The 19,243-nt window shown below is 43.3% G+C and overlaps 1 protein-coding gene across 1 annotated transcript in view; it reads right to left on the minus strand.

Annotated features, from left to right (window-relative positions):
- DOCK2 (dedicator of cytokinesis 2) overlaps window positions 1-19,243 on the minus strand; it is a 456,743-nt gene that overhangs the window by 303,342 nt on the left and 134,158 nt on the right. The gene's annotated exons all lie outside the window — the stretch shown is intronic.

Raw genomic sequence — 19,243 nt, forward strand, 5'->3', positions numbered from 1 at the left:
CTTTGACTTCACCCGATCTCAAAGGCAGGGATGGGGAAGTGGGCAGAACTCTAGACTGAGTGTTCAGAGACCGAGGTCTGCCAGGCTATGTGAGGTCAGATACATCATTCTACCTCTCTCCCTTCAAAAATGGGGATTAAAATGCCCAGAAGAGGATCTAAATAAAGCGTACAAGTTCAGTTGTAGGTATAGGTGTACCTCACAGACATTGCAGGTGCAGTTTCAGACCATTGCAATAAATCAAAATGCTGCAAGGAAACAAGTTGCATTTTTTTGTGTGTGGCTTCCCAGAACATATGAAAGTTATGTTTACACTATACTGTTGTCTTTGGGCTTCCCGGGTGGCGGAGAGGTAAAGAATCCACCTGCCAGTACAGGAGACGTGGGTTTGATCCCTGGGTCAGGAAGATCCCTGCAGGATGAAATGGCAACCCATTCGAGCATCCTTGCCTGGAGAATCCAGGGACAGAGGAGACTGGTGGGCTACCATCTATGGGGTCACCAAGAGTTGGACACCACTGAGCAACTGAGCACATACTCTGGTCTATTAAATGTGCAAAAGCATTATGTCTAAAACAAATAGATATCTTCATTTTTAAATGCTTTATTGCTAAAAAAGAAAAATGCTAACCATTATCTGACAACACAAAGTTACTTAAGCTTCCAATTTGTTAAAAAAAAAAAAAGTAATATCTATGAAATGCAAGAAAGTGCAGCACAATAAAATGGGATGTGCCTGTATTAAGTGTAATGAGGCATGGGGATCGATGCCATACCTAAGTTTTTCAGTCCAGAGCAGGACATATCAAAACTTCAGAAGTTGACATGTATACTTGACAAAACTCCTGGTCTGGGCATATTGGGGTAAAATTCTAGTCTTCTGGACTAGAAGCTATTATCTGCACCACTCAAACAAAGTGTGCTTTTGTCTGGAATATCAAGCTCAGAGAATTCATTCCAGAGAGGAGGGAATGATTTGAAATGACTGGGACATATGCCTCAGATTTTCCTGCTCCCTTTTGTACATGGATGAACTAAAAGAGAGCTCGGGCAAGCTTTCTCTGAACATCCTTTTACATTTCTGCTTGTGACTTAGAATAATAATGCCACTTACCGGCAATCCTCAAGTTACCCACGAACAATCCTATATCGCTGTCATCACAAAACTCACAAACACCAAAAAGAACAAAAACCAACAGGATTGTTTTGAATCAATATGAGCAGCCAGCATTCCATTTCTGAGAAAAGCATGCTCTGAAAGCCTCTTGTTTGCATTTTAAGGCTAACAGAGGGGTCCTTCATTTTCAGAGAATTAAATGAGAAAATTCTCCTGTATTCAACCGTTAGCAAAATGGAATGTTGTGTGATCGTTTCTAACATCATCTGATTCTCTCCTTCCCTCACCTTTCCCTCAACAGCTCCAGAAGCGAGGAAACTGCAGTCCCTCTCATTTACAGCCCCACACATTTAAAATCTAGTGCTGTTTATCACAAAGGGAAAAAAGACAAGTACAATAGCTTTCAAACAAGCTGAAGAGTAGGACTCAAACTCCAAAGAAAAAGGGGGGAAAAAAGATTGCTATGCCCCTTGCCCAATCTCCAACCCTGCCCAAATAAAAATGGAGACGAGAGGAGTTTCTCCTTTTGGTCAGAAGCACTCAGCTAAGAAGGTGGAGAAGAAAGACCGCCCCCGAGAGCAGGGGTTCTTGCCTGCTTCACTTCTCCACTCACGCAGCAGAACCAACAGAAACCCCCTTGGAAGGCCCAAAGCAAAAGAGTGACTTAAGAAATGGATCGCACGCCAAGGCCCAAAATTTGAAGGAGAGGACCAGAGAGATCCTGTTTAGATTCTGAAGCCAACAAAGAGGAAATTGGGAAAGTGTGAGAAGGGAGAAAGTAAACAGAATAAATGTCAGTCAGCAACATACAACAAACTTTCTGTGCAAAGGGAGGGCAATACATGGTCCTCACTCTCAGAGCAGACTAAGCATCGAAAAGAAACAGTCAATCTATGGCAACTGCAGAAAAACACACAGGAGGAGATACACAGTGTCTCCAGTTGTGTTCAGCTCCTGCAGATGCGTCTCACCTTGTACTCCTAGGACACTGACAGTATTTTATTTTAGGCAGTACTTGTTGCTATATTTATTCTTCGTTATATGTATTCCTTCCTCTGTTACCTAGTTCCAAAGAGATACAAAAAGGAGATGACACACCAATATAAAAGGTAACCTAAGAGCTCCAGTTACCAAGAAAATGTAGTTCCTCACTTGTGTGATACACTCTCAGGACAACCATGGAAATCATCCAAGTTCTAGAGTGTGTAAATCACTGAGGTAGAAAGGAAACGCCTTGAAAGAAACACAGCCTTCTCTGGCACTATATTTTTCAAGAGTTTTTTTTTTTTTTTGTATTTTGAGTTTTAATATGAAATGCTCTACATTAAGTTTAGGAGTGATTACCTGCTTTTGATATCAAATTGTGGAATTCTAAAAAGAACGTGAGCAAAGCTAATAGTTTCATTTGATTACTTGATATGCTCACATAAAACATGAAAACAGTGAGTGGAGGAGGGTTCATGACTGCACGCTTGTCCTTACATGGCACCTTCATTTATTAATACTTTTCATCTGGATGAATATTTATGGAGTGCCCAGCAAATGTCAAGCATCATATATAGCACAAGGGTGTAGAGAATCAGGACATAATGGTAAAGATGGAAGAGGCCAGATTCAAGGCATATATGGGAGATATTCAAAGGCCTTAGTGATTGACTTGAAAGTAAAAAATGAGGCACAAGAAGATCTGAAGGCTAACTCCCAACGACTGGCAGAAAATTAGTGGAAGAGGAGAAGGTTTTCATGAACAGAATGAATATAGTCTCGGAAATGTTGAGTTTGAGAACCTGTGAGACATTCAAATGAAGATGTCAAAGGGACAAAGGTCTGAAAATGATTTCATATAAATGGCAAGCATGAATTCAACTATATGAAAGATACATTGTACGTGGCCTCCTCCCATAAAGAGTTTCAATAAGCTATTGCAGTACATTTAACAGAGAACAGCTTATTAAAGTTTATTTGGTGATGGTCGTGAAGATCACAATGAAATGTAAAAACAGGAAAAGGAGGCGGGAAAGAAAATATAGAAGTCAAGGAAGAAAAGGAGGAAAAGGAACTGGGGTCTAAACAGGGACTGATTGGGGATATATGAATATAGGAAGTTGGGACAGGGAGGTTAGAGGGGCTTGGAAGCATGAGGGGTTTTCACTTGAAATTTTTAGCTCATCGCAAAGACAAGGTTTAGGCAGTCTAAAGATGGGTAAGCAGCCATACTGCCCTGGTAATCTGACCAGTGAATTTGTCAACACTGTCACTTTACCAAACAGAGTCAGTTGAGTAGGAACTGGAGGGCAGCGTTTGTAGGAACAACAGTCAGGGTCTATTTCTAGAGCTCCTGCAGTTCACCTGGCTGCTGACACTGGGGTGGCTCAGTGGCGAAAGCCTGGTCCCCTCCCTGAGGGCTCTCCCGTGAGAGCGTCACGCACAGCCTGCTATCCCAAGACAAGGCGCAGGGGCGGATGCACTGTGAAGAGGAGGGATGGGAAGAACTGTTGGACGTGAAGGAGTCTTCTATCTCATTCTTCCAACACAGTAAGTACCAGGCCACACGATAAGCTGGAGTCGACCAAGAATCTCAGTTCCTATCTGTGTGATCTTGGGCAAGTTATTTAATCTCTAAATCTTTGTGGTTTTGTCTGTAAAGTGGAGGTAATAGGAGCACATCCGTCACAAGCCTGTGAGAATGAAATGAGTACGTAAAGTACTTAGAGCGCCACACTGGACCCATGGTAAGCACCATCAAAGTGGAAGCTCGGGACTCCCTTTAAGTCTAAGGGTGAAGACTCCTTGCTTCTAATGCAGGAAGCCCAGGTTAGATCTCTGGTGGGGGAACTAAGATCCCACATACCCTGTGATGTAGCCAATACAAAGAAGCTATTATTAATTTGTAAAAATAAGAATATGTAACTTTCTGGGTAATGGAAATATGCTTTCTCTTGACATGGAGGGTGATTGCACGGGTGTTTACAAATGGGAAAAAAAATCATTGAGCTGTACACTTCAGACTTGTACATTTTACTATATGTAAATTATATCAAAATTTAAAATATTCATGCTATCAGGGAGGTATTCTTATTTGCCCTGTTTGATAGGTGTACATACTGAGGCTTGAGGAAGGTAAGCAAACTGCCTAAGATCCTGCCCCAGGTCTCACTCTTAGGCATTCACACTCCAGAGGCTCTGCTCTTAAAGCCTGGGCTCAGGTTGTTGTGTAGTCTGAGCACTGGTTCTCTGTCAGGCTCAAGAATGCAGTTACCCAAAGCTGCTGCCCCCGACTCTACACAGAAAACCTCCTGCATGGAGAGGGAGCTGTTCTCTCTTCCTCTCTCCCATTCTTTCTCCCTCCTTCCACACGCTCCTCTCATCAGTTCAGCTCCATTGCCTCATTAACTATTAAAACCAAGATCCACGCCAAGTAACCTGGTGAGCGAAGAAGTGTGCACATCCCAGCAGGGGAACACCCCGCAGAAGACTGGCGGCGGTGAAGGGCTGAAGGAGACATGCGTCAGCTCTCCAAACTCCTCCAGGGCACAAGATGCCCCGCTAGGACCTGAAGCACACCCACTCCCAGTATGTGCGCCGTTCTTGCCAAGACAAAGAGCACCAGGCAAGGAAGACTGAGTGATCATAATTTATGAGGTGCTGCGGAAATTAATTTTGTATGCTCCTCCATTAGCAGTGTGTCTGAATTAACTTTAATATGCAAGTTATCGTGTTAATCTTTGATACTAAAAAAGAATGTGTCATCATTAACCCTCCTAGCCCTGAATTTAGCAATGCAGTCTTTTTATTAGCCCTAATGGAAGTAGCGTATTTCTTGGCATCTGAATACCCTACCTCTCTGTATGCAGTCCCACCAGTCACTCCATAAAATCTCTGCTGATTCAGAAGCCCATTTCTCAGACATTTGACTCTAACTGCCCGTAAGTCACCAGAAGTTGACTCCACCTTCCTTTCTTCTTTTTTTTTTTTTTCAGATTCTTCTAAACGAGAATAAATTTTCTGCTGAAGGAGCATTCCACAAAAAGCACATAATGGCCAGTAGAAGGAGGCCCACAGCACAGGAGGACACCAAGTTCCCTGTGATATGGACGAACGGAGAGCTCAGAACGCCAGCGTCTCTGGGTAAATAAATTACAGAAGCAGGAACTTTTGTTTCAGGGAACAGGAAATAAATTAGGCAATATTAGAAGGTCAGCTGTCCAAAACAACAGGAAAATCACCTGAGGAGTGTAACCCAGTACATCTTTGTCTCCATGTATTCACTTCATATAGGCAAATTATAAGTGAAAGCTACCCATATTTCCATTTGATGAATAACTTTAATATTCCTATTCTATTAATCTCACACATTCTACCCTTTAAAATGTGATAATAGTGGGAAAACACCTCACAAATTTCATTTTGCCACCTTTCTCTTTTATTCACACCCGTTCATTAAATAGCAAGGTAATCAGAAATTTAAGAACCTTTTAGAAGGGAAAACAAGACAAGAAGGAGGTCTAAAACAGAATTTTAAAACAGGACATCAGTCCCCCCCAAATTAAACCAGTTTCTATTTTCAACAAATGTAAGAGAATAAACGTTTATAATTAAAAATATACACAAAACTATATACATGTGCCTGCATGCTGAGCTGCTTCAGTTGTGTCCAGCTCTTCGCTACAGTCTGTGGAACGTAGCCTGCCAGGCTCCTCTGTCCATGGGATTCTCCAGGCAAGAACACTGGAGTGGGCTGCCGTGCCCTCCTCCAGGGCATCTTCCTGACTCAGGGATCAAACCCGCATCTCTTATGTCTCCTTCATTGGCATGTGGGTTCTTTGCCACTACTGCCACTTAGAAATCCCCAAATCCATCCACACTGAAACCAAACTGGCTGCCAACGCAACTTTTTGGCCTGCAGGAAACTTATCAATAATGAGATCTTCAATCTATCTCTGGTATATGGGTAGTTTTTATGTTCTCCTTTTCAATCTAATAATTGTTTTTCTGGCTGCTACATGGAAAAGACATGACATGAATAAGAAGGAAACTGGGATTCAGCTACATCTCTCCTCGAAAGGCTTAGGGCATTCTAAAGGACAGAATCAAATATTTCCCAAGCTTTAGTTAACCATTATTTTTGACAATGTGAAACCTACCCTGTAACTCCTCATGATTTACAGCCTATGCTGTTGTTTACTTAATCTTTTTCATAAAGTAGGTCCATTCTAATCTATTTATATTTATTTTAAAAGAAATTTTTGGTATTTCAAATGGAAAACCAGTATTGCTTCCCATAGATAGAAGGTAAGGTGACGATCAATACTAGGAAAACAAAACACTTTTATTACATGCTGCTGCTGCTGCTGCTAAGTCGCTTCAGTCGTGTCCGACTCTGTGCGACCCCAGAGACGGCAGCCCACCAGGCTCCCCCGTCCCTGGGATTCTTCAGGCAAACCTGAGGTCTGTTCCCTCTGTGCTATCAAAGGAGATTAGCAGAGAAAAACTAAAGACAAAAAAGCAAAGGTATACAATCCTTGGCATAATCAGAAAGATTGAAAGGGACTTGAGAAAGAACAAATGATCTGCTTCTGTGACATGGTACTTTATCTGTGCATACTTAAAACTACCCTTCATGCTGAGGAAAATAATTTAGCATGCAGTGTGATGCATATCACACTTTGAGAAACAGAAGTAAAAAGAAAGAAATCAAAATCAGATCCAAGGCTTCCCATCTCTGCAACTAGCCCACGGTGTGACTTTGAGCAGGTCACGCCTACTTTCTGGATCACTTTCCTTAGCTGTAAAATAAGGCAGTTGAAATAGGCAATCTCTCCAAGGAGCCTACACGTCTGTGTTTTATGAAACTTTTAAACAGGTTCTAGAATATTTCCTCATCATCTAAATTATGTGGTTGTTAATTGCATTTATCTGCAAGTCTTACCTGGAAGAGACAGCAAAGATTTGAAAAGATCAGCTACTTTGAGGCAAAACAGCCTTTTGAAGCTGTTGTGTTGAAAGAAATCGATAAAATCGACTGCAAACCAAGCACAACTGAAGCTGACTGTCCAGGAGATAAACCCGTGCTCCCCTCAGCTTTGGAAGCCAGTGGCAAAGCACTGCCTTTAAACTGGCCTTACAAACTGTCACGTAATCATTTGCCTAGCTCAAGTGGTACTGTACGCCGAGTGAGTAAAAAAGGGTGCTGATTCAAAACACCAGCTTTATTCATGGCAGACTGAGGCGGGAGGAAAACAGATCAGTAGTTAGACACCAGCTTGGTAACTGTAAGCTGCTTCTTATTAACAAGATCTGGTGTAGTAAAGGAAGTTTCTCCATCTGTAAAAGAATGACAATCACCTACTTTATAAGGTTTCCATAAGAAATTATACAAAGTTTGACTGTTATCATAATTATGGTAGTACATATGTTTAACCTGTTTCTCATAGTCTTTTTCCTGTCTTGATATTTTGTAAAAATCAATTTAAGCAACATTTTAGTTTTTAATGCCCTACTTGGCTCCAACTCTGAACTGACAATAGTGAAAATGAATATAATAATTATAAATGAATAATTTATGAAAATAATAATTATACTTATATTAAGTTTAAGCTATCATTTAAGGAATATTGTCTGTTGTCCAGGAACTGCACTAAGCATTATTTAATTTAAAATTCACACTGATCTGATTATTATCCCCATTTTACAGATAAACTGAGAACCAAAGAAGTGATGTGATCCTTCCAAAGTCACTGATGGAGACAACTCAGAGATTAGGAAATCCCACGGTGTCTCTCTAGATCTTGACGAGCTTTTGGTGAGGAGATCATCCAAGAAGTCTTTTTTTATACACTTGGGGTCAAAAGCAAACCATAAGAAATAAATAAATAAATCAGAGATTAGCAAAATTTAGTTTAATAAACTGAGAAAGGCTGAATATTCACAATTCTGAAGCTCTCATGTTTCTTATGGGTTTTAAAATAATTTTTCAGATTTTGTAAAAAACAAGAAAGACTTGAACATCATTTAGCTCTCTTTTCAAGTCCCGTGGCACTTGGCTTATGGCTCCACTATGGAATGTTCATCTTACATTTTAACAGGGTGCCTCATCTTGTAAATGAAGGCAAGCTCCTTGAGGAAATCACCGTATTTTTTTTTACCAACTCTGTATTTTCTAAATGGGTATCCAATGTTCTGTTTATAGCATAGGATCAATAAACATTTATTGAATTGGAAAACCTGTTCTCAACATTGCCTCTCTGTTAAAAAGGTGGCCCCATCTATTCTGTATGAATTTGAGATGTCAGAGGGGCAAAGATACAGGTATTGAGGTGAAAGCAAAGACATGGATTAAAGATTAAGGTTGGCATTTGTAAGCATGAAATGCCATGAAGACACAGAGTGGATGAATTCCCCTAGGAGAGGGCGAGCAGAGCAGAGCTGAAGGAGAGCTGAGAACCAGATCCCTCAGAGTGGTTGTTGAATGAACTGAGCCTGCTCCAGGGCAGGTCTCCTCCTTCCCTCTTGGGCCCCTCGTTCCCAACCCTCTCAGGCACGGAAAGAAGCACGCGAAGCAGTGCACCCCTACAACGGTGTGCTGCAAGAACGCTCCCGCTTCCCAGGACCAACCAGGAGACAGAAACGGTGCAGGGCTCCCAGCCTCGCCCCTAGGTGGGCGAGAGAAGAAGAAGGGAGTGACTGACCAGATCCAGGCATGGGAACTGAAACCCCGTAAGAAGCCGGGCCACAAGGAAGGAGGCTGGAGGCCAGAGTTGGTCTCTCTCTGGGAACAAGAGCAAGAAAAACATCTCTCCTGCTCCACTCCACAGACCCCAGGGTCCATCTCTTGATGTACATATGGCCCAGATTTCCTGATGAATAAGGAAGACGAAACAACACATCTCACGCTCAGAGAATTATTTTATCCTTTTCCTGCTGAACCACAGTATGAACCACCTTGCTGTTCTCAGACTGGTCCCACAATCTATCAAGATTTATAACTCACTATAGGCCTCCGAAACAGCACAGATTTTCCTGGGAGATACCTGGAACCTGCTTTCTCCACACAGGCCTCCAGAAGACAGCAGAGTGCTGTAGTAAACCTCTTGCTACCTGGACTGTAATTGATTTTTAAACCTGCACCTGCAATCAGAGGAGAGCACAGGATACTGATAAACCAAACCAAAGAAAACCAAGCCTCCCACTGCACCCTTAGGTTCCTGCAAATCAGGGACATGGGCAGGGGCAAGCCTGGGAAAAAGCAATTTTTTTAGACCCACAGAAATATTTGCATGGAGAGAAAAATTCAACTGAGTAATTGGATTGTTCCCTTCTTCTCTAGGGGTTCAGAAGACTGGTAAGGCTCCAGGTCCCTCTAGCCAGGAAACACAGAGCCAGTTCAGATAAACCTCTCAATGTCAGGCCATAGATTCACTATGGCCTGTGTGGGCATTACACCACCCAGAGTACATCTGAACACATGGAGTCCAACCGTGTCAATCATGTCAGGCTTACACCAGGACCCTCAAAACTCCAGGATAGCTAAATGCTTTCTAAGCAGTTAATCATACTTGAAGTTGCTGCCCCTTTTCCCATGCAGTTCTATCAGTACAGACTCACCCACTATCAGAGATGGACAGGATATTAGAGATTCAGCTCTGTAATGATACACATGAGAAATGGAGCCTGGAGAGAGTGAGTGGTTTGTCCAAGGTCATGTAGGTCACTGGTAGCTTTCCTGGACTAGAGTTTAAACCTTCCAACTCGCAGTGCAGTGCTTCCTCCAATAAACTATGTTACTCACCTTCCTTAAGTTAAGGTTCCTTCACCCTTTAAACACTTACTGAGCACCTACTAGGTGCCAATTATTTGGAATGGAGAAAACACTCTTTACCTGAGCTCCAGAAGGCTGTACTAAGCAAATACAAGGGAAATCTGAGACGTGTCAGAAGGAGGAGAGTTTCTCAGATCCAGAATATGTGGATTCTCATAGCATTTGTTTGACTTGTGATAAGCTAAACGTAAACTAGGAAGAAACCTCCTACGTGGCCAGAAGCTTGCCAGTGTACCAGGCCGAAAGGTACTACGTGAATGAATGTGTCTGACTCTTTGTGACCCCATGGACTATACAGTCCATGGAATTCTCTAGGCTAGAATACCTTCTCCAGGGGATCTTCCCAACCAAGGGATCAAACCCAGGTCTCCCACATTGCAGGCGGATTCTTTACCAACTGAGTTATCAAGGAAGCCAAAGGTACTATGAAATGAAGTGAAGTGAAAGTCGCTCAGTCATGTCCAACTCTTTGCGACCCCATGGAATACAGAGTCCATGGAATTCTCCAGGCCAGAATACTGGAGTGGGTAGCCTTTCCCTTCTCCAGGGGATCTTCCCAACTCAGGGATCAAACCCAGGTCTCCCACATTGCAGGCAGCTTCTGTACCAGCTGAGCCACCAGGGAGGCCCAGATTCCGTTATGGCAAAGGTGCTACACTGGGTGTCAAGTTCTCTTACCTCATCATCATGAGGGGAGGAGTTCAAATGTTTCCATCTTTTTGGGAGAGCCAGCAAAGTTTCACTCGATGAAGATGTGTTAGAATGACCCAACACACATTAAAATATATATTATATTTTATATATATGTGTATGTGTGTGTGTGTATATATAATATATATATATATATATCTTCCCTCGTAGCCTGATGGTTAAGAGTCTGCCTTGCAATGCAGAAGACACTGGTTCCATCCCTGATCTGGGAAGATTCCACACATGCTGCAGAGCACTAAATCCACGTGCCACACCCAGTGGGCCCCTACTCTGGAGCCTGCCAGCCACAACTACTGAGCCTGAGAGCTGTAGAGCCCATGCTCTGCAGCAAGAGAAGCGCCCGCAGTGAGAAGCCCCGGCACTGCAACTAGAGAGTAGCTCCTGCTTGGCGCAGCTGGATAAGCCCCACGTGCAGCAACGAAGACCCAGCATAGCCAGATAAATTAAATCTTTTCAAAAAGTAAAATAAAAACATACAGTTTTATTACTTGTAGGGTGGTGGGTAGTGATGCTTAAGATTTAAAAACCTAATCAGGGCTGACTCTGTCCCTGGTGGGTAGCAGAACCAGTTGCAACCAGAGTAGAGTGGCAACCATCAGGACAAAAAGGGCTCAAGCTGGATGGGAAAGAATCAGAAAAATAAAGGTAACAGTGCTCACCTTGGCACAGTGCGCCTACATCTTAGATGACCCAGAAAGAAAATTGGCTGTGGCGCTCTCTGGGAGGGAAAATGACACAGGATGGCTTCCTACAGCCCGCACTCTCTCCGCGGGGCCTCCAGCCCATCACTACCCCTACCGCACATCCTGCAGCCCCAGGGCATGGCAGAGGAGAGCCTGGCTGAAAATCAGTTAGTGCCTGAAGCAGGCTTACAAAGAGGGAAAGGGGCAAGGCGGGCTTCCTCCAGGATGGAGTTGAAGAGACCAGATTTAAAGAAGACGCTGCCTGAGAAGATTGAGGGGTTGGGTGGGAGACAGGGACAGAGAGATAGAGATACAGACAGGGAGATGTTAGACCTGCACGGCTGGGAGCTTGTGGGCAGCGGGGTGGGAACAGGGTGGCCCAAACCACCACCTCATCATTTTGTGATTCTTTCAGATGGGGCCTCAGGAAGTTATCCCCATGGCCAGCTCACAGGGATTTGTGGCAGGACAGGGATATTGAGAGCCAGCAAAGATGAAGTCCCTCAATCATGGGTACGGGCAATGAAAAGAAATTCATTCCCTTGCCACCTCCATAAGGCACCAACATGTGTCCTTAAACCAGAAAGAAAAAGGACCCAACCATGCTAGAGTCACATTTTCAGTGATACAGTTGGCATGTGGGCAACTAACTGACCTTGAAAGAACCACTTAACCTTCCAGGACCTTTTCCCCCATCCTCTGCAAAATAGATGGTTGTGAGAGGCAGGTCACTTTGTTTGTGTGCTTGTGTGTTTACTGCATTTTTAACATTTTAAAACTAGGCTTTATTTTTAGAGCAGTTTTAAGTTCATAGCAAAGCTGAATAGAAAGCACAGTTTCCACGTACTCCCTGCCCCATCCATGAAACAACAGCCTCCCCCTACATGCTATCAGCATCGCTTATCAGAGCCAGATTAATTTTCCAGATATTTCTTTAGACCTAGAATCTTTTATTTAAGTCAAATAGTCTTGATTAGAAACAGAGAGGGGCGAGGAGAGGGAGAGGGAGAAAGTGGGGGGGTCGGGAAAGAGGGACAGCGGGCCAAAGAGGGCTGGGGCCTATGAGAGCGTCTACTGCTCTTCAGAAGGAGAAGGAGCGAGCAGCCTTGTCTGGTAGATGCAGTGGGGAGTCGGCCAGCTTGCTGAACATGCAGGTGTGAACCCTCTGCAGAGGTTCTCTGAATTGCTGCACTGAACCATCTCTGGGCAGCTGGTTGTTAACACCCATTCTAGCTCAGACATTTGGTCCACCCAGTGGTGCTAAGTTCTTTAATGTGCATATATAATCCTTCAGGTAAATCACAGAATAACCCCACCTGCCACGTAGAGCAAGTGTTTATCAGTCTCATTTATGTTAAATAGAGCTGAGGGATCAGGAGCTGCCCCCAAAGTCTGACAAGAGTCTCCTGCTGGACTTCTGTGTTTACATGTGGGAGGACCGAGTTAAAAGAGACAAGTGTGCAGTGCGAGCACAGCCCCAGGCTTCACCACCATCCCTGTCGCTCAAAAGCCTGGGGCACAGCCAACAATGCGTTTGACACAAGCGTACTATCAGTCACCACCCTGAATGCTGCGACAGGCAGACAGTTAAGTATAGAATGGACCTCAGTAACCTCAGATGTGCAGAGGACACCACCCTTGCGGCAGAAAGAGAAGAGGAACTAAGAGCCTCTTGATCAAAGTGAAAGAGGAGGGGGAAAGCTGGCTAAAAACTCAACATTCAAAAAATGAATACCATGGCATCTGGTCCCATCACTTCATGGCAGATAGATGGGGAAACAATGACAGACTTTATTTTCTTGAGCTCCAAAATCACTGCAGATGGTGACTGCAGCCATGAAATTAAAAGACGCTTGCTCCTTGGAAGAAAAGCCATGATCAACCTAGACAGCGTGTTAAAAAGCAGAGACATTACTTTGCCAACAAAGGTCCATCTAGTCAAAGCTATGGTTTTTCCAGTGGTCACACATGGATGTGAGAGCTGGACCATAAAAAAAGCTGAGCACCGAAGAATTGATGCTTTTGAACTGTGGTGTTGGAGAAGACTCTTGAGAGTCCCTTGGACTGCAAGGAGATCCAACCAATCCATCCTAAAGGAGATCAGTCCTGAATATTCAATGGAAGGTCTGATGCTGAAGCTGAAGCTCCAATACTTTGGCCACCTGATGCGAAGAGCTGACTCACTGGAAAAGACCCTGATGCTGGGAAAGACTGAGGGCAGGAGGAGGAGGGGACAACAGAGGATGAGATGGTTGGATGGCATCACCGACTCGATGGACGTGAGTTTGAGCGAGCTCTGGGGGTTGGTGATGGACAGGGAGGCCTGGCGTGCTGCAGTCCATGGGTCACAAAGAGTCGGACATGACTGAGTGACTGAATTGAACTGAACCAGGAGCCTGGGGTTGGATCCCAGCTTCCTGTCTAAGTCTCAACCTCAGTACCTGCAAAACAGGAGATAATAACAGCACCTATAAGACGGAGGGGCAGAAGGCGCCGTGAAGAGGATGATGTATAGCTCTCAGCACAGGTAGGTCCACAAACCTCCAAGTGCAAAGGACCTGATGTGGCCTCGAATCCAAGCTTCTCATTTGAGAGACAAGGAAAATAAAACTCAGAGATTCATTCACTTCTAAGTCGGAGTAGATAGAAAACCCAGAGAGATGGTATGAGGAGGGAGGTGGGAGGGGGGTTCAGGATTGGGAACTCATGTATACCTGTGGCGGATTCATGCTGATGTATGGCAGAACCAATACAGTATTGTAAAGTAAAATAAAATAAATAAAATAAAATAAATAAAAAGAAAACTGCAAAGCAGAGAATTCAGGTCCCCTGAGCTCCAGTTCCGTATTCCACACCTAACAGTTCTGTTGTTAGATGATTAAGAATACTGGTAGTACTAGTAAGGGTTACTGGTGGCAATGAAACTCCATTTATGAGTCCTCACTCAATGTTCAGACCCTTCCCAGCCTCTCCCAGGCATTATCTCATGTAATCTTCACAGTAAACCAATGAGATAAATGTCCTAGATTGTTCCGATTTGACAGATGAGGAATTGGATGCTCTAGATATGAAGTGTCTTGGTCAAGGCAGCAAAATCAGGACTTGATCCAAGACTTTGTTTTGAACAACTGCCCTGGACTGTATCTACTTCAGAAATGAGATGTCTCTCCTTGAATACTTTTACCCTCTTTAGCTAAAGACATAATTAGAGCCTCATTTGCCTTTGGATGATTGGTTTCCCTCTTTACTCTGGAGTCTGTCTCCTCTAGGGCAGCCCCTCCAGCCTGGAGGGTGCCACGCTCAGCAAATCCATTTTGGCTGCCAAGGCTAATGAGGGATCTCAGTGTGGTTGCACTTAAGTGCCTGGTATTAAGGAGAAGGTCCAGGCGCAGACACACCCCCTACCACCCAGGATGATGGTGGGCTGTGAAAACATGGCATCCCCAAGTAGGGACATGCTACTGCAGCTCTTTAAGAGAGGACAGCATGGCCTGCATTGCACTGCGTCTCCCACACGAGGAGGAAGAAAACGCCTGTATGTGAGTGTGTGTGTGTGTGTGTGTGTGTGTGTGTGTGTGTGTCTGTGCATGTCTGTAAGAGGAGGAAGAAGGCAGAGTCAAAACCGTAGGCAAGCACTAGGAAAGCTGGGTTCATGAACAGTGAAGACACAACAAGCACAAAGGACATCCATTTTTTTTACCAAGACAACGAATTCCAATACTTTTGTCTAGCACAAAATTAAATGAACTCAAATGTCCCTAAATAGGAAAACAGTGAAGTCAATTATAGCCCATCTATACAACAGAGTACAAAGTCCTTAAAGATGGCATGGGAAAAGGTTCCTAATTATCTGCCATGAAAGAAGCAGGTTAAAAACCTGGTAAAACATTATCCTAGTTACATATAATATACGATACAAAAGAGAGGAAGACTAATAACGGTTACCTCCAAATCATGAGTTCATGGGGTTTTTATTTACTTCTAAATGTTGTTAAAAGGCACACAATATTTTGATAATATTAATTTATATAAACAATAAATTTCATTTTTCCTGCACTGGTCCAGCATTCCCAGGAGACCTCATAATTAGAGCTTATGGTGTGATCCGAGGCCCTCATTAGTGAAGGAATATGTCAGGCAGGGATGAACCTGGGGTTCTCTTAAAGCTTGAAAGGCAGTGGTCTGCAATGAGACGGTGCTCCGACCCTGACTATACAAGGTCTCCCCAAAGACCGCTCTCTGCAGACGGCCTGTACCACCCTTGCTAGCTCTCACAATTCAGCTGACACCCTGCCTCTTCTTGTCCCCAACATTCCAAAGGCACTATTCTCACTGAATTCCAGTAGTAGTCATTCTTATGGGATTATTTGTAAATAGCCCTATAAATTTATAAAGGTTTATTAAAACCCTATAAATTATTAAAAACCCTGTAAATCATAAATTTACACCAGATGCTGCTGTGCTGGATCCATATGCAGATTTTACTCAGCCTGAAAAATAACATTTAAAAAATAAATCACTAAGTTTTCCTTTAAAAAACCATTTGAGGACTTCTCTCTCAAAAAAAAAAAAAAAAAGAGAGAGATTAGGTAGCATTGAGCCCACATATTGATGCTAACGATCACTTTGCATTGATTCCCAGCTGTCCAGTCTACCCAATTACACGCTCTTCTCCAGTCCTCACCGCTCCCTATCGCTCCCCGCGCTGAGCTGAGGGCGCACTGATCATTTCCACATGCATATCCTCAGTAGTAAAGAAATACTTCTCTGTCTACTTCTCTCTCAAAGGAAGGGAAATGAGTGAATGAACAAATGACACTATGTTTTAGGGGGAAAAAATGAAAGGAATCATATTTCTTTGTGAAGTAAAGAAAGTTTCCCAGGTTTACCAGGCAAATGGAAAATCTGTTATAAAAAATATAACTGATGATAACATTATTTATATGTATATATATATGTATGTGTATATTAATATAATACATTTGCTTAGGTTCTATAAAATGCCATAATAACTATCACTCTGCACCTTCATTTCTGTTACCTTCATCATCTATGTAGGCTCAAGTTTGAAGATCTTTGGGGTAAGTCTTTTCTCTCCCAACTGTAAGCTCCCTGCTGCTGCTGCTGCTGCTAAGTCGCTTTAGTCGTGTCCGACTCTGTGCGACCCCATAGACGCCAGCCCATCAGGCTCCCCAGTCCCTGGGATCCTCCAGGCAAGAACACTGGAGTTGGTTGCCATTTCTTTCTCCAACGCATGCAAGTGAAAAGGGAAAGCGAAGTCGCTCAGTCGTGTCTAACTCCTAGCAACCCCATGGACTGAAGCACACCAGGCTCCTCCACCCATGGGATTTTACAGGCAAGAGTACTGGAGTGGAGTGCCATTGGCTTCTCTGTAAGCTCCCTGGTAGAACAGAAAATTTTTTCTTCCAGATGCCATTTTGCACAGCAGTTTAGATAGTGTGTGTTGAAATCAAACAGACCCCATCTGGAATACCTGGCCTTGCTACGCTGCTTGGTTTATGACTCTTGGCAAGTTTCTCACCTCTCTAACCTTCAGTTTCCTCACCTGTGAAATGGGGATATTGTTACCTACAGTTTACAGGGAAATCTTCATAATAAGATATCTAGTCAAGGCTATGGTTTTCCTGTGGTCACGTATGGATGTGAGAGTTGGACTGTGAAGAAAGCTGAGCGCTGAAGAACTGATGCTTTTGAACTGTGGTGTTGGAGAAGACTCTTGAGAGTCCCTTGGACTGCAAGAAGATCCAACCAGTCCATTCTAAAGGAGATCAACCCTGGGTTTTCTTTGGAGGGAATGATGCTAAAGCTGAAACTCCAGTACTTTGGCCACCTCATGCAAAGAGTTGACTCACTGGAAAAGACTCTGATGCTGGGAGGGATTGGGGGCAGGAGGAGAAGGGATGACAGAGGATGAGATGGCTGGATGGCATCACTGACTCAATGGATGTGAGTTTGAGTGAACTCCGGGAGTTGGTGATGGACAGGGAGGCCTGGCGTGCTGCGATTCAGGGGGTCGCAAAGAGTCGGACACGACTGGGCGACTGAACTGAACTGAATGTGTGAAAAAGCTTAGTGCCAGCACCTGGAACAAAATAATGGTTAAATAAATGATAACCACGACATTATTTATTATGTACTTCTTTCACATTCCCATAGCACAGTCTTGCTACATTTTTAGGTTTTCAACAAATATTACTGGAACTGAAATAAATCTGTACCTGGTCTTCAACTGTATCATGCTCATAAGGAAACTTTCTCCTATTCTAGGAAGACATGGAGGAAAAAACCATCAAAATAAAACTTTAACAGGTCAACATAAAAGTCTCCAAACATTCTGAAACCTGCATCACTATCATTCAAACCACCTCTAACTGTAACTTCACAATGAAAACAAGTAAAAACATTTGGAGTAAACACACAATTTTTTAATTTTTTCTATAAACTCCTTCCTTTCATGTGCTTCTACTTATACAGTCACTGCAAAATTGGAAAATATCCCATGGAACATGAATCAAAAGGTATAAGAACAGTCTGATTTTGCTCTTCTCTAGTTTTAATGAGGGTAATTTTTTTCTTAATTGCAGAAGAGTTGATTTGGATTGTCATTAAAGAAGTGATCTGGGATTCTGGGCCCCACATCCCCGCCCTCAATTAAACTGTATTCCGTAATGTCATTAAAAGCTGCTATTCTAAGTATTTGGGGAGGTTCAAGAGGGACTCTTTTCTTTGATTGTATGCCAACATTTTTTTTTTTACTTTTGCAAAAAAAAAAAGAGAGAGAGAGAGAGAACAGTTTAATAAATCTCTCTTGGATTTGTTCTGCAGCTTATTAGATCACTGTCTTCTCTGATTCTAGATCTGAAGGTTTCTTTCTGAGACTTAATTCTGCTATCAGTCACATTGAAAAGGAAAGAGATATGAGCAGCAGCTGCTTCTCAGATCTCCCAATGCAGAGGAGACACCCTGGAACCGGGGGTAGCTTTGTGACACTGTTGGTGGGAGGGGCAAGCCCCTACTTGAAGAGCTCTGATGCCTCCAAATGCTCTGAGGACAAAAATCATAGATCCTCAGAACTCAACGGCTCTTTCTTGAAAAATATAAATTGGCTCCAGTAAGTAAATTCTTTTACTGTTTTCAGGATTCCATGCCTTGCTGTGTGATCTTCAGGGCATCATGCCATTTTCCTGCATCTGAAATATCCTCATTCCTCACTTCCAGCTCAAGCAGGACATTTAGAAGTTTTAGGAGCAATATGTGGGGGAAGGCGTTTTTAGGAACTAAATGGTATCAGAAAGATTCAGCTCTACGGTCTCTGTCACTCAGGGAATGATTTTTTAAATCACAGATTTTCGTGTTGGTAGAGCTCTGAAAACTCTTGCCCAATCTCATGATTTTATAGATGTTCTACAGAAGTTCAGTGAGCTGTCAAAGATGACACAGCTGTGCTATAAATGAGATAATGCCCATTTGTGTTTGTTGTAGTGCCTAGTGTATATAAGCGCTCACAAACCTCACCTAGAGTGGCCACTGCTGACATTATTGCTGTTGCTATTATTCAGGTCTCTTTACTCTCAGCTGCATGCTCTTTCTATCAGATACCTAAAGAAACTAAAAGAAGTTTACTCCATGGACCCAAGAAATTTCTTACTATAAGGAAAATGATCAGGCTTCCCTGGTGGCTCAGTGGTAAAGAATCCACCTGCCAATGAGGGAGACATGGGTTCGATTCCTGATGCAGGAAGATCTCACATACCACGGAATAACTAAGCCCATGTGCCACAACTACTGAGCCTGTGCTCAGGAGCACAGAAGCTGCAACTGCTAAAGCCCGTGCACTTTAGAGTCTGTGTTCCACAACAGGAGAGGCCATCACAGTGAGCAGTCCACTTGCCA

This window comes from Oryx dammah, unplaced genomic scaffold (assembly GCF_014754425.2).
Source record: "Oryx dammah isolate SB20612 unplaced genomic scaffold, SCBI_Odam_1.1 HiC_scaffold_20, whole genome shotgun sequence".
Lineage (NCBI taxonomy): Eukaryota > Metazoa > Chordata > Mammalia > Artiodactyla > Bovidae > Oryx > Oryx dammah.